The sequence below is a fragment of the Ambystoma mexicanum genome, chromosome 1p (genome assembly GCF_040938575.1).
Source record: "Ambystoma mexicanum isolate Mex_15411 chromosome 1p, UKY_AmexF1_1, whole genome shotgun sequence".
In the NCBI taxonomy this organism is placed as follows: domain Eukaryota; kingdom Metazoa; phylum Chordata; class Amphibia; order Caudata; family Ambystomatidae; genus Ambystoma; species Ambystoma mexicanum.
In genome coordinates, this window is record NC_090921.1 from 256,096,124 (window position 1) to 256,108,853 (window position 12,730).

Genomic DNA, 12,730 nt, shown 5'->3' on the forward strand with positions numbered 1-12,730 from the left:
CCCACATTGTCTCCAGCAGGTGATGATTGAGTTAATCTCATGCTATGTAGCCAAGTAGGGGTGAAATATGTTTCTCTGTATGATCTTCAATTGCATCTCTCTATGTTTAAGATTATATGATACATCTTATATTGTGGCAAAGAAGTCGTATATATCACTGGCGTCCAATTGCTCGCCCAAGTCTTCTGCCCATATGCTGACCAATGCTATGTTCGTCTTAATGCTGTTGGGTATACATAGACTATAGAATGGTTTGATTTTATGAACTTCCAATATGTCTCTTCCAAATTCAGCTTTGGATAACAAAGGTACACTAGTGCGTGAGTCGATTGTTGTAAATGTGTTGATGACAGATTGGAGAGGCATATATTAGAGCCACTCTTTACTCATCAGACCTAGTATATGTTTAGCCTCATGAAACAGTTGTGGTTTGGTATCGTCATATAGGTCCATAATCCATGCGTTTTGTCAGCCAATACTTTGTTGGTCATGTATCTTAGTTTGTGTGCCATAAGACAGAAATGCTCTAGTACTGATTCATGGTGGGGTATTGCGTGTATCAGTGCCCACTATGGTACGCATCCTATGGCATTGAGTTAGTGCGGGACCTAGTACAGGATGTTTCTTGATAGTTAGGGAAAGTTGGGAAGGTGGAATGGCTAAGAATTCCTGTGGGGTGAATGGCTGGAGCGCATGTATCTCTGTGACTTGCTAGCTCGAAGTATCTTCTTCATTGAGCTACTGTTTGGCCCAGCACACTTGAGCTGCCAGATAGTACGTCTTCCATGAAGGGAGTGCCAACCCTCCATCGGACTTGGAGGCCTGCAAATATATATATTCAAGCGTGCCCTCTTCCCCCACCAGATTAAATTCATCATGTGCCTGTCCAATTCCTTGAACATTATATTCAAAGGAGGCATTGGGATCATATGAGCTAAATATATCAGTTTCGGCTTTGAGTTCAATTTGACGGCGTTGATCCTACCGGTGAGTGAGAAGGGTAGCGTGTCCCATCAAGAGATATCTTGTTTAATCTTGTGGAGCATTGGGGGATAAGCATTGGGAGCATTGGGGGATAATTTAATTTGTCCAGCTCTCGTAGTTCCACACTGATTATTTAATATACTGGCATTGAAGCCTAAATGGTGCTTCTCCGCCTGGGTCCCATTGGATGTCGGGCCATAAGGGCAGCATCTCTGACTTATCCCAATTTACGCTGTATCCGGCGATGGGGGCCGTACTCTTGGAACAATGTATTTATGTGAGGGAGGGATCATGTACATTGACTGATATATAGGAGAAGGTCATCAGCACAAAGGTGGATCCTATGTTCTTTGTTGCATTTTGCTATGCCTGACCAATAGGGATCTGTCCATAGTTTTTCAGCCAGTGGGTCAATTGCTAACTCATATAGAAGGGGCGACAGAGGGCTTTCCTGTCTGGTACCGATATGTAAAGGAAAAGGCTCACGTGTGGCCATTTGTAGTGACAGTAGCCTGTGTGTTGTCATATAACAGTTGAATCATCTGTATTAATCGTTTTACGATTATCCAAACGATTACGATTATTAATCGTCTTACGTCTTATTCAAAGTTGCATAAGACCGGTAACAAGTAATCCTATGGAACTTTATCAAATGCTTCTTCAGCATTGAGAGATAGGATCACATCTCAGGGTCAGATTTACCTTCAATGATATGCAGTAATCGCTGTAAATTGGATGAATGGCGGTTTAGGATAAGGCCGGTTTGATCCTGATGGATAGGTCTGGTAGGATGGTCTTTAGACAGCAAGCTAAACACTGTGCAAGTATTTTAGCATCTGAATGTATTATGGAGATTGGACGGTAAGAGCTACATTCCACCAGGATCGCGCCCTTTTATGTGGAAAACCACTATATTTGCAGCTAGCATGGAGGTCAGTAGGTGACCTGCCTCTGTAGCCTCTCTTAACATTTGCCCTATCCTGGGTGCAAGTGACTCTATCAATAAGTCTATCGGAAAGCCATCCAGTCCAGCCGCCTTGCCAGTGACCAGTCCTGTTATTGCCCGAATCCCTTCCTCATCAGAAATCAGGGCCTTCATGATGTCTAAGTTGTTTGACAGTACGGTCGGCAGCCGCACAAACTGTAGAAAGGTATGCACTAATTCCATCTGGGGAGGGATGAATATAGCCCTTGTAGCATTCTGCAAATCTGTGGTTAACGGTTTTATCACCCGCCAACAGGTCTCTCGTTTTATTGTGGATTGAGTCAATAACTTGTGAGCGCTGTTTACCTTTAAGTTCTATTAGCATCATCCGTAGTGGCCTACCCCCTACCATGAACAATAAATAATCCATTGGAAGAATTCATCCATTAGGAGACAAATTATTTACCTTGTAATAATGTTATTTCTCATGGATATGGACTTCTTGCTCAGGTTCTGTATCAGCCGTATTTCCTGCTGCTCTGGTTTGTGGCTATGAAGGCTCCCAACCTTGCCGTTTTTCATAAATAAGGCAGATCTTACCTTCAATTGCCCTCCACGTAGCGGGGAACCCAGGCGGAAATTAAGGCTTGTGTGGTTGGACATTTGTGCCTTTGATGTCACTTCAGGCTCCTGGAGGAGTCATGCGGTTGTAACAGTATTGGCTTTCAGCTACTTTAACAACCTCTGTTGGATACTTAAAGTTTCTGCACCCAATTTGGGCCCGAAGCAGTTTTTTTCCTGTGGCGTGGCTTTTTTTACTGGCAAATGAAAGCACTGTATGTTCGTATATGGTAACATTGGCATATATCTATGCAGTTTGCATGGGCACGAATGGGCACAGCCAGCATGAAAATATGTGGCATATATTGTGTGCAAAGGCATCACAAAAATGCACTGGAAAATGATCCTGTGCACTGTCGGGGACTTACATCTATTACATTCTTTCATGTGTTACCCCACAAAACTGACTGCAAACTATGTGGATTTTTACCCAATTCTTCACAGAAAATGCACTGTAAATTGCACCATGTTAACCCATTATTTTAAAAATGTTCTCAGGTTTGGATCCAAGCGAACCCCCCTTTAGGTGGCTTGGCTTGGGCACCCTCACTATGCTCGGTCGGTCCTGCATATCGGTGGGAAACATTTACCCAACTCCAATTTAAAAAATTCACCGCTGCCACTGGAGAATTCCCAACAATATATTTCTCAAGTCAGCCAGAACAAAGAGAACAAGGAAAAAAGCAAGCAGATTCCATTTAAATGCTAACTATACATCATACCTTGTTAGCAGCATTTACATTTTCTTTTAAAATGGAGCTGTAAATGCAAGGTTTAAAGGTGGTTTCACTTCTTTTAATCTTTTGTACTCCTTTTCGTGTTCTATGTTCTTACACCAGCAGTTTCAATTTTTTTCGTGGAGTTTTTGGGCTGAAAAAATGAATAGATTTTTTGGGGGTCGGGGGGTGGTTCCCCCTAAGCCCTCCCTTCCCTCTTATCTAGTCCCTATTGCCCAGATCCACCTACCCCTTAAAGTCCCCTTACCCGCCCACCTCCCATATTGTTCGATGAGATTTTTAGGCCAAAGGTTTTTGGCAAAAAACTCCAGGAAATAAAGCCTGCCGATGTAACAATATCATACAGCGTTTTGTTAAAGGTTGAGACCACATTCATGGGACGCTGCAGCATGTGAGTGCTAATGTTGGTGGTTCCCTGCAGTTAATTTACATTTAATATAAAATCACCCCGTGAATCAAATTACTGACATACCCAAAAAACCTGAGGACCAAACTTACCGTGGGGCTTTACAGGACCGAATATAGAGATCCCTATTCAAGTACACCAGCCATAAGGACCCCTGAAGTTGCATTAATTCCGATAGATTGTACATTATGAGACTAAAATGCAAATTTGTTTTTTTGTTTTATTTCACTGACAGGTGACGAGGAAAACATCGCTGGTCCCATCAGAGCAAAATTTCGGCCATCTTTGGAGAAGGTTAACACCTCCGTGCAGGTACTCAGTAATGGGATGCCAGCGCAAAGTGTATTGGGAGCAGCTATTGGGATTAATGGATGGGGAGGTTTCCATTTTGTTAAATTTGCTGCTTTACATATGGAAATAATTTATGTTAGCTGTTCCTTGGTGGATACTATGCCAAATCTAGAGACAACACTAACTAACTAAAGAGTTTCTTATATAGCGCAATCACTCACCCAAAGGTCTCAGGGCGCTTACATAACATAACAAACAAATAACATAAATTGAAAAAGAAGGGGAAGTGAAATAGCCGCGATGGCGACTAACACGTCCTGAGAGATAGCCAGAGATCTTAGGGCATAAGATGGCGATTAGACATATGTCTAATCAGATGTCTTCAAAGGTGGAGGGCTCCCCTTTCTTATAGTTAAAAGTAGAAAGAGAGCAGCATCGACAAAGAAAGCTCCCACAGAACAGACCGGTTTAATATACGGAGTCCTGCAGGAATTATGCCATCACATTGGGGGTCCATTGATCCCTATGGACAGAGGTGGGGGGGGTTTCAGCGAAGTGCTCTTCTAGGGCTTCTGGGGTACACATTCTGAGGTGCTAGGAGACCAAACTGCAGGGTATATTGGTGTTATACTATTTCTTGGTAACTATTAGTGTGTGATAAAAGTGTGTGGATGTTGAGTCACTAAATAAATAATGCACACTAGGCTTGGTACCATTTTCATTTGACACCAGCCGCCCTAACATTAAAGTATGTGTAACCATGGACCACATGTACTCATTCAAGAACCTCCAGGATTTGGATGTGAGGCTAAAATGGCTGCACCATCTATTACTCCATTCAGATCAGAGGGGTACCTTGCTTGAGCTAGGAAAGTGTATAATTCAACAAGAATATTAGAAGAAGGGGGAATCTGGGTCTCAGGATGATTGAGAACTTATTTATTTACTTAATTGTATTTTTATAACGCACCTAATGCCGTACCTGAGTTTGGTTTCTAAACACGGATTCGGTATTTGAGACTTTGTTGCTCTGCGTGTTATTGCTTCCAAGACCAGCACGTTGCCCCTGTGCTATCCTTAGTCACTGATACACCCACAATGTTAGAATCTGAGAGATATGGGCACGCTTCCGTTTGCATGGCCTGTCCAAGGAGGCTTTTTGCTTAGTGGAGCAAAATTACTTTTCGGAAAATGTCCAAAAAAGTAAATGTGCGTTCATATTAAAATCAGGATAGCAGAGCTTTGCAGTTTCAAACTGTTTCACAGCAGAGCATACATGTGGCAGGGAACTATCCCAAAAAGTGTAATAGGAACATCAGACAACTCCTTCCAGACACAGATAACAAACCCTGCCACAAGTGGATAGAATAAAAGACAGATTCCTAGCCCATACTACAAGACTTATCATTCACTGTATGGCCATTTCAGGGTTCTACTGAAGAGCCGTTCTGTGTTATGTGTCACCTTCATACTTTTCTCCCTCTGTTGACTTGCACTCAAACTTTAAACATATCTATGTATATTTATATCGTTTCTGTATATTCCTAGCTATATATCTAAATCACTGAAGAACGTCTTTTTTTTTAACACGTGAAGGTTACTACCAATGATAAAGGTGATATCTATACACATTGATAATGGGAAGTGTGGCATGTCTGTAGTACGTCTACCTGTCCCCATTGTTCGCAGAAATGAGACTCAGACACCAAATCATATGTATTAAGGGTTTTGCCAAGCAAGTGGTCAAAGACTATGTGAGGTGTCATGATGTTTGCCTACTCAATAAGTCAGGAAATAATGTGAGGATGGGGCAAGTGGACGTCAAACAGGGCAAGAGAAATCCTGGACAGCATCAATGGTCACCTGCTACGCCCGCCTGGCAAAGAAAACACTTTGGCCCCAATGACACACAGTATGTGGCGTGCCATTCAGTTTCATACCCCTTCCAAGCCCACCCCCTTATAAACTGGACTTGTAAGTGCTTGGGAGGGCCTTTAAGATCCCAGGCTTCACAAGGACTCTTCCATCGCCCTTCCATCAGTTATACACAATAACCATGGTCCTTGCTATTACTCCTCTACTCACTGGCCAATCAGGCTTACGCCTGTCATGAATACTCTGGGCTGGAAGTGGTGGGGCCGATGGAGGGACACCATAGACCGTTCCGTCATGCCCGCTTACGATTGTGAGGGCCGGTCTAGTTTTTCTCCCATTCCCCGGCTCTTCTACTTATGCATCGGCTCGCGCCCCCTTCCTCGCGTTGCAAGTTCCACGCTTTGAGGTTCCAATGCTGTGAGTATTCCTTTGTGCTTCTTGTGCCATCGTCTGTTTCCCTCTGCCGTTTCATGGCGGCCTCGCTTTCTTTCTTTGTTCTACTTTCCTGAAGTCCCTCTTCCCTCCTGCTACGGATTCAGTCCCCCGTTGCTTTCTGCCGCTCCCTCTCTCCTTGCTGCAGCCTTCCTGCCTGTTTACTTTCCCGCCTTCCTTTACACTTGACTCTGCCATATTTCTGCAGTCCTTCCTAGATTTTCACCATCATATCTCTGTAGTTCTTCCTGGATTTACACCATACAAATGCCTAAGATCTCTATCGCATTACAGCTCTACAAGGATATATGCCAACTTACTTCCGGATTCCATGCCATCGGAGAAACACCACATCTCTGGTTTTTTTGCGCTTTGTGGCTTTTCCCCCGTATTTGGGCTGTATCCAGAGGTAACGCGATTCTTTCCTTTTGTCTAATGCATAGGAAAGTCTAGTGTCCTCTAGGAACAGACCATACCTCTTCGAAAAGAAGGGACATCCTCTGCACGGTTCAAAGGAAGCCATTGCTGAGGATTCCAACCACTCTGACTCAGCCTCCTCATCAGGGGAGAGCGAAAGGGAATCTATCCAACAAATTGAAAGTATTGACAAACCTGACAACACCACACAATGTAGGCATGATTTGGGCAGCACCACAGGTTACTTTCTCTCATATTGCAGCACACTTCAACCAGGAGATGGGGCTCCTACACTCAACCTAGCCCCAAGCCCCTCAGCACCTGACATGCATTAGTCAAACTGGTTCAAATCAACCTTATTAAACTAGGACAGAAGAACGTTGGTTTGAATGTTAGGTTCCTGACAACCTGCCGGAACCATCCTCTATACCTCCCCTCAGATATACATTATGATCGCAACCTACTTGCTTGCGCTCATCAACTCACTGCCTCCTCATATATATAACACAACAGAAGAATACATTGGGCAGTGTTACTGGTCTCCCACCCATAGTGACACCCACCATCACACTTCTATGAGGATATATATATATAGGGGATTCCATAAGCACCCACCTCACATATCCAACACCATCAGACTGGTAACACTAAATCCCACAGAGAACAGGCCTTGATCAAATGGTTTTTGGAAGGACCTTTAGGATTCCAACTCCAGGCCAGGACCACTTGTTCACAAACTCAAACTGGTAGCTGCTGGAAAAGGGCATTAGGTTCCTGGCCCCTGACTGAACCATCATCTCACCTTCCCCACAGATTTACCCATTTCCAGGAGCAATGCTAGAATTCAATAACTCACTACCGCTCAGGCCTGCACCCTCAGTTAAAATGCACCATAGATCACTTGTTTCCCCCGTGCTGAAGATATGGTCTGACCCGACTGACAAACATCATCAGATACCTATTAGAGGACTGAAAAATCCTGCATGCACCCTCGCCCCTCGACCGACACCACCAGATAGGTGTTGCAAAACCCGACACACCTCATCTCAATAAACTGTGACTGGAAGGTGGTAGGGAGGGTTTCTAGTTTGCGGACCCCTTTCCAGCAATAGAAAGGGATGTTATGGCAGCTACGTGTCGGACCCTATTTAAGGGCTGTCCTCTTACCGGCCCTCAGATGCACACACAACGGCCTCGGGTCACAGCCTGGGAATTTAGAAATCACATGGGAAGATTAGCAGTGCCACAATATTTTTGAAATGTCGATGGTGCGCTTCACATGTCCTATGTGCAATAACATAGGAAAAAGGACCTGTCTCATACAAGGCGCAGCAAAGGAACATCGCGTGCCTCAAAACGAACTATTTTGGATCGAGAGCAAATAAAAAAGAAAATCGCTGAATATTCTCTAAACATTTGATGTCAAATAAATGTACTTTACCAAATTTACAATCTTGCGGTTTGATTTAAAAGTACAGTTTCATATTGCGAATTGTGGCGCGCTGTGTTGTGTGAGCTGATCTGTGTTGATTTCCGGGTTCTGTGTGGAGTCGCGTAGAAGACGCCTGGGCGCGTTTGCCTACGCAGCACAGTCACGTCACGGATAGAGGCGGGGAATATGAATGTTTTGATAAAGTCTGTTTCAGGGGCGGGGGATTTGATTTAGTGCCGCAAAAGCAGGTGAGCCAGGGCGATGCGGCAAGTGATAGGATTATCAGAAAATGGCGGCTGATTTCGAGTGCGTTAATGGACGAAAAGTCGGGTAAGGTCCATAGGAAAGTTTTCTACGATCTACTGATTTATGCTTAAAAACACATGGCCGAACCGTAGGGACAATAAAAAAAAAGTCCCAGAACTATCCTTTAACATCTACCACAGAGTGGCTTGCGACTGGTTGGTAATTCGCAACCTGCAATACAATTCACTATCGCTTGCCTGCAATGGATCCAGACTCCATTACAGCTTGAGTGAAACGTGGTTGAAAGGAGGGCTGGGTGGTGACTAAGACAGCCCTTTAGCCAATCGGGTGTGCCCCTTGCACTCTCCCTGAGTACAGCACCTCTATTGGATCTGAAAATGTGCCTGTCAAACTGGCCTTCATTTTGCACTGCTTGCAATTGAGAATTAAGAAACAATGGGCACAAGGAAATCTATCTCTCAGCAACAAGTCCAACCAGCACCTAAAAGATCTCTGGTTGCACCATCTGTACGATCGATATCAGAGGCTAATGACCTAACAGTAGAGAATGAACATGTTCAAATCGACCGGTAAGCGGATACTTAATAACTTTATCTCAAAAATGAAAGCAAATCCTACAACCGGAATAAAGCAACAGCCGATTTCATGAACCAATTTAAAGTCACTTTTCCACCAATGGAGGCAGAGTTTACAGATATTCGGCAGACATTCTGCAGTCTACTGCAGCAGTCTTGCAATCTCGTGTAATAACAGATGACATTGCTGCTCCTATATGTCAGCCAACCTCAACTCAAGGGTCAACCCAAGATGAAATCCCTTTTAAAACAGAATACATTACTCTTACAAACAGATATTTGCCTCTCAAAACCTCCCGAAACAATAAAGATACTGCTAATGATCAAACAAAATATTCAAGCCACCTCTGCAGTTACTACCCAGAGTATTTTTTCCAATGGACCCCCTGTAACAAAATGTTGAACAACCACCTCCCCCCCCCGGCCCCAAAGATATCCTATTGACTAAAGGATATGGATCCTGTGGCAGCCTTTTTACCCATCTTAATTCACTGTCAATAACCATGACATGCTTTTTCCCGCTGAAATCGGAATTACAAGCAGAAGTCAAACAATTTACAGAATTGTCAATCATGGAGAACAAAAACAGCAACAATGGTTCTGATAGATCTGAAAATGGGAGGACAGGGCACGGTCTGAAGCTAACTGAAAATGTCTCCATATGTAAGCAGGCCTTTGCCCAGGCCATTTAACAACTGATCACGTTCAGGACAAGCCTAACAGGTCTATGATTCAATCAGTGCCTCATCAGAAAGCCCCTTCAAGTGGCAGTGTCAACTCTGCAGCAACTGTTAGTAGCAGGGGTTCTCTCAGTATCCAGGGGGAAGGAAATAAGTCTTATTATAATGTTGATTCTGACTATAAAAGAAGGTTACGCACGTGCACATGCAGATAACCATTCTGACCACGACATGCTGACGACCAATCTGAGCGTGTCATCCCAGATGTCTTTTACCTGGTAAAAGTCCGAAAATTAGTGGAAAAAAGCAAAGAATATCCAGATGAATTGACTAATAAAGTCATTCACATGATTAGACATAAAAAGGGATGGCCCTCTATCATTAGAGGTGGTGTAACAGCTATACAAATAATCCCACGCCCTGGAGACAGACATCAGGGTTTCTCACAAATATCGGTTAGTGGAAGTTCTCATTACAATAGATTTCTGGGCATATCCACCTATGGGAGTATCCATCTCCATTTGTAAATGTATCCGTGCACCCACAGAGAGTTTCTCCATGGATCAGTTAGAGGCGCATGGCCAAGTAGATGAAAGCATCTTAGTACCTCCCTCAAAACCAAAAGGTGTTGGAGTCTCCATTTAGAACCCAGGTGTGTTATCTGATAACCCCCACTTGACACAGCCCATAGCACACCTAGCATAGTTACCGCTGTTGATAACCCAACTACTATCTCTATACTATCTTGGAATATAACAGGTTTGACATCAAAGATGGATGACACAGATTGGCTTCATCTTTTTGCCCAAACTGTTATTTGTTTTCAAGAAACATGACCAGTGGTTGCAGCATTACATCTGGTTTTCAATGTTTCTCAGCTAACGCTGGGAAGGGCCTCAGACGGCGTGCAAGTGGGGGGATTGGCAATTTGGGTATCTTCAATGTAAGCTTTCCGATGTGAAGAGGGTAAAATGCCTTTTCGGATCTATTATGCCTAAAATATTATGAAGGGGACAATGTAAAATTGTTATTTAATGTTTGTGTAAGACTAATTGCTGGTAAATTAGTTTTTTATCCACCTGAAGCGTTGGAACAAATTCTATCAGACTATCGGTCCTCCCTTGACTGTAGTAGATAAGAAGCACTTGTAGTGGCTACCGACTTAAAGCCACACTTGGAATGTTTAGAAGTTACTACAGATGAGGACATGGGGGGAACATAACAGATATTCAGGCTGATCTGCCTCATAGCCATCATTCTGCAGCACTGCACCAATCTATGTTTTTATATAATTAGAACTAAGAGGTACAAATTGGAGGCTAAGTGAAGACCGCCCAGCCATGTCTACCTTTAGGAGAGGCCAGTCAGATCACACCTGGATTATATTCTACTGAATGTAGAGAGTTGATACCAGGCAGTAGGACTAAAAGTGATCATAAGACCCAAACGCGACCATGACCCAGTTTGCCTAACCATGCATACATCATTTAATAGTTATGAATTACTGTACCGACGAACAGCCCAAAATTAAATCTGTCAAGAAAAGATTGAAATGGCAAGATCAAAATTATAATACAGTCATTCCAAAAATCTATTCAGGCCTTATTCCGATCTTTGAGAAGGGAATAGTTTCTTACCTGTAACTCCATTTCTCCAGCATTGGTATCTTTCATGGATTTACATGCTTAGAATATTCCCCGTCGTCAGGCTGGGAACCCTTGGTACATTTATAAAGACGTTTTCCATAGGAAACATTTTCGACACTTTTGTCTCCTATCTACGTCATTTTGGGATGCTTACGCCTGCCCCAATAGGACGTAGCCGTATAAATATCCCCGCCCCCGTGGATCCCTTCAGATTTTAACCCCCCAAAGTAGTCTGGGGTATAACTGTTTGCATACAGGGGAGGCCGGCGGGCGCATGTGAATCCATGAAAGATACCAATGCTGGAGGAATGGAGTTACAGGTAAGAAACTATTCCCTTCTCCAGCATTGGATCTTTCATGGATTGACATACTAGAATAGATTGTATAGCAGAACTCCTGATTTGGAGGTGTGCATGCAAACCAATACCATCATAGCCATACATGCCCTTTGCCATGGAAAAAACCTTTAGTCATTGTACGTAAACATTAAAACACACATTAAGATACATTGATAGAAGGATATATATCCCTTTATAGGGCTTACCTTACTGAAACAGATGGCGTAGGACTGCTCGTCCCATCTGTATATCTTCTGCATGTTGTTGCTCGAGGACATAATGGCGGGTAAATGTATGTGGCACCGACCAGGATGCCACCTGACAGATATCTCCCAGCGGAATCCCGGACCACAATGCCGCCGAAGACGAAGTGGATCTCGTGGAATGGGTTCTTGGACGCTTTTCTAGCGGCTTCCCCGCCTTCGAGTGGCAAAAAGCAATCATCGATGAGACCCAGCGAGCCAGTCCTTGTTTTGAGATTCCTTTTCCCTTTGCCGAAGGGCCGTAAGCCACAAATAGTTGTTTTGTATCTCTAAAATCTTGAGTACGATGAAGGTAAAACTTTAGAGCTCTTTTCACATCCAATGTACGGAGAGCTTTTTCCACGACAGATGAAGGAGTTGCGAAGTACAATAGACGAAAGCTTATAAAAGACAGTTGGAACATTTGGTATGAAATGAGGGTTGGTTGCCAACACCACTTTGTCTTTGAAAAATCTCAAATATGGAGGATCAATGACTAACGCCTGTAGTTCTGAAAGTCATCGTGCCGAAGTAATAGCCACCAAAAAGGCCAATTTCCACGATAAGAATTTTAAAGATGACGATGACATAGGCTCGAAAGGAGCTTTCATTACTTCTGCCAGTACCAGGTTAAGACTCCAGATCGGAGGAAACTTTTTAGTTGGAGGAAAAGTACGAAATAAGCCTTTCATGAAGTGTTTAACTAACCGATCACTAAACAGTGGTGTTGAATGTCTTTTACGAGTGAACCTTGAAATGGCTGCCAGAGGAACCTTTATCGAAGAAAAAGACTAACCCCTTTCTGCTAAGTGCAGCAAGTATGGAAGAAGCTGTTCCGGCGCAATATTCAGGGGTTCCAGTC